Genomic DNA, 4,644 nt, shown 5'->3' on the forward strand with positions numbered 1-4,644 from the left:
TAAGGTCGCTGACTTCAAATCACTTGCCCCTCATCGATGTGGGTTCAAGCATCACTCGGGGCGTTGATTTCTTCATGTGAGGAAGCCATCCAGCTGGCTTGCGGAAGATTGGTGGTTCTATCCAGGTGCCCGCTCGTGATGGAATAATGCACGGAGGGGCGCCTAGGGTCTTCCTCCACCATCAAAGCTGGAAAGTCGCCATATGACCTATAATTGTGTCGGTGCGACGTTACACCCAACAACAACAACAACTTCATTCCTGTGTTTGTATCTTGTACCACTTCAAGTAAATGTTGATTTTGTATCATTTATAGTTAAATCCTTTCTGATACATCTTTGTGGCGGAAGTTATTATGTTTTCTTCGCTTGATGACTGCTTCAAAGACGTCAGACCTGTACTCAAGCCGCGGTACAAATGTGGAAACCACGTTCAATTTCGGATCAGGAGTTTATCGCCTTTCGCCTGCACCACAATGCACATCCTTATCTAAACATATATTTGAACCTGAAATGTTTAAGGCTTTTGATTGGATATTGGTCGTAGTATTTGAATTACATCTGTTCATTCTTTTATATTTTCATTTTTTTCATCAGTAATTATCAATAAACGTCAAGCTCTGTCTGGAACTATCAACTGAAATTTGTCTTGTATGAAATAAAGAATTCAAGCATGGAAATACTTGAACTGAGCACCAGCAGCAACAAGTAAAGATTAATGTTTGCCTCTGTCGTGTTTTATGTAATTCCAGAGGTTGATCGGATTCGGGCGTTTCAGTTCTCTGATGCTTTAGAGTACGTCACTGCGTTCTTTAAAGTTAATTGAGTTGATTTACAAACCGGAAACAGGACGATTTTTTTTTTCAAACACTTGCAATTTAAATTGGTGACCTAGTTCTAGATTTTAAAGGGTTTAAATTATCCAGTGGAGCCACTTATCTTGGAATATTTAAGATTGAACATTGAACAGTAATCAAGTCTTTCACTTGGGTTTGGTGCTTTCATTCAGTACTATTTTCGAACTATTGATTGCAATTCCCCTGAAAAAACTGTCAGAGGACACACTGTAACTTACCTTGTATAAAATTGCTTGTTTTTAAAGGGAATAAACGACAATATGAATGCAAGAAATGTCTTCTTTGTCATTTTTGTTGTTATTTTGAAGTTAATATGGTATAATATTTTTTGATTAACCTTTTCTGATTATTGTCTTTGTCCTTACATTATAGCACCTTTTTAAAATTGTGGAAACGTATTATTATATTTCACTGTCTAAATTCTAAGTTTATCTGTATCATTTTTTTTTTCTTTTTTTATTCAGGATAATGTTAGTTTGTGTTTACAATAATATTTATACTACGGGTAATACTTCGTGACACTGTTCAATGCTTTTCATATGTAAAACTTACATTACAGTTGAAAACCATGCCAGTGTATTGATTACTTAGTCAAGGTAAAAGTGAAATCTAATAAAACTCATATATATTACATATTTAGTGCTTCATTATTACTGTCACGATATGAACATGGGATAAAAAATCTTTCAATAATCATCTACTTTAATCATTCTTCATATATTACGGCAACTTAACTTTTGTAATTTTCAAAAAAAAGACAATATATACAGAAAACATCATTGTTCCACTAACAACAAAAATTAACCCTTGAAACAATTAGCAGGTCAAATGAAACAATTTTCCTTCGCGTGATCCTTCCCATTAAAGTCCTAAACCACGCAATATAATCAGAGTTAAAATATAAATTAAGACAATGAGAAAGGTTAATTTAAACATTGAAATCCATGCATTCTTTAATATAATTGCGTTTGAATTTTACACAAAAGCTGGCACTGCGAATTCTACGTGGACCTAAGATTACATAACTATTTTTCAAATAATATCATTGTACATTGATTTTTCTCTTTCTTCTTTTTTTTGAAATTGGATTGTTCTGTTTGAGCCAAAATGATAGAAATGAATTTGAAAACAGTAAAACTCGTTATTGACGTTTTATTTTAAAATCTCTGTCTTCTTTAGGCAGATTATCTTTCAAATTTGAAATTGCTGTTCATAAAAACCATGGCAATATAGTTCATGAATAAAGTTTGTTAGCTTTCATCTTGTTGTAAACTGGCGAACACCATAACTGCACGAATTTGAATTAAAGTACTATCCTATGGAAACAATTTTCAGTAAGTTAATTATTCTTCGTCAAAAAGCAATTAAACACATATTTAAGAACCTTTATAATCTGCTTAGAGATAGTTTTAATTGTCTAAAAACTGTTAGAGACACATCACTGATTTCAATAGAATGAATAATGTTCCTGTTATTTCTACGACGGTGGTGTTTCGTATAAAAAAACTAATTTCATGATCTTTTTACAAAACTTGTATTTTGGCTCAGTTTTAATTTTTTTAAAATGTTTAACATTTATAAAATAACATAAGATTGCATTGTAGCACCTCTAGAGGGATTTTTATTATTTGATTATTCTATTTCGGTAATGATAGGGCTCAAGCTATGGAAAACACAACTGTTGTTTTTTTTCTATCTAACCCATGCAGTTAAATCTTTTGCCTCGCAGTTGTTGATTAAGAAATAATGTATCTCATTTAGTGATTTGTCGCTGAATAAATCATTGTTTGGAGTTCAGATGCGAAGGAATTATATCATGAGGGCAAAGCCCGAGTGATATAATAATGCGCATCTGAACGACAAACAATGACTTTATTCAAGAGCAAGTCACTAAATGAGATATATTATTTCGATTCTAACATGTTACCAGCGACTTTAAAGTACATCCTTGACGGCATTCATGAAATGTTGCCCGTTTTCAATCGGTTTCTTTTCCAGCGCGCCGCTATGCCGTTTGACGCCATGACGTAATGATTGTGACGTCAGAACAGTGAATTGTTGTATGATAATTCACTGTTTTCAGCCTTCTTTGTTTAATAGGAAAATGAATCGGATTATGTTAGAATAATGGATAATTACATTCCAGTCAAAACGTAATTTTATAGTAAGCAATTATAATTATTCTATAAAACAATAAAGAAAATGCCAGCATATATTTATAGGTTGTTTGCAAACTTAAAAAACATAAGCAAACCTATAACATGAAACGCCTTACTAAACGAACACAACCGCTAATATAACACAGTGACTATGGAAGTAGGGTATGTGTAAAATGCCACTGAGCACATATTTACAGGCAATAATAAATAACATAAAAGTATCAAACAGATACAAACATACATAACACAGAGATGCCAAACCTTACTCTGTAACAGCCACAGTTATATTACAAGACAGAGTAAAAATATTCACGGCCTGGTGTAGCTCTTACACACGTACCAGTAACCACTGGAATATATTTTTAAAGCAAGGAGCCGCCAAGGCATAGCGGTTAAGGTCTCTTACTTCGAATCAATTGCCTGTTCTTCCATCACCTAAACCTGGCACGTCTGATTACAATTTCATTATAAAATGCATCATAATTACTTATTAATAAGTAAAACTAAAAATACGTCCGTCACAGAGACAAAAGGCGGAACTTACGGAAGAAGAATATAGGTAAATATAAGAAGCATGAAACTGTATAAACACATGTTTTTTTTCACGAGGTCCTTAAACAATTACCCGGGGCCTATAGATGTCATATTGCAGTAAATTGGTAGCATGAGTGAAAAGTTATACATGTCTTAAGAGAAAAATTTGTTAATTATGTGTGGTTTCGGACCAGAATTAACTAATTTTGCTGTAGATGGTGTATGTGACAAATCTGTATAAATATTGGTTGACTAGACTGAAAGGGTGGGACGCAGAAATAGCAACCACGTGGTGGCTCGGAAGACGGCCAGAGCTATGGCCTTGCGCTGTGCACAGCTTGAAAAGGCATGAAGAAGGAGGCAGAGAATTATGAAATGATAAAAGGCTTACTTGTGTTAGATTACATTTTTTAGCTCTTTCAGTTAGAAGTAAAACTATCGGTTCCGGAAACTGAACTAAATAGAAACTTAACAGTGTTATAAGCTATTTATCCAGCGGATAGTATGGGCGCTGCGCTAGTCACCATATGACCAATAAGTGTGCCCTTGCGACGTTAAACACAACGAAAACTGGCAAAAACATTGTAAACCACAAATATACTCATGTTGAGATATAGGCCTAAAAATCAAAACCCATGTAACCAAAAACGTATGTATGCAAGTCTTTTTAGAAGGTAGAGGACCAAGGAAAACACCGTTAAGGCCATGACGAAGCAGAACAACGGGCAATCATGAAACCAGTAGAGGTGATTGCCATGAAGTCCGCCACTTGTCCAATCTTCGCATAGTTCTAAGAGGAAAACGCAGTGACCAGTGGTAAAAGAGCTGAATACTAAACACTAAACATGTAGTGTGACGATCATATTCGCTTCAAATAAAACATCCAATAATTCAAGTAGCTTTTAGTCGAGTACAAGGTGTTTTAAAACATCCATTTACGCTTTATTATGATAACTTCTCTTATAATCTTACAATGTAAATATTATGATATGCCAAAGTGTTACTATTTTAAGAATGTCAATTTTGCCAACCCCCACCTCAATTTATATGTAAATCATTCGTTTCATACTTATAAAATAGATTACTCACATCAGTTA

Source organism: Mercenaria mercenaria, chromosome 12, assembly GCF_021730395.1.
Source record: "Mercenaria mercenaria strain notata chromosome 12, MADL_Memer_1, whole genome shotgun sequence".
Classification (NCBI taxonomy): Eukaryota; Metazoa; Mollusca; class Bivalvia; order Venerida; family Veneridae; genus Mercenaria; species Mercenaria mercenaria.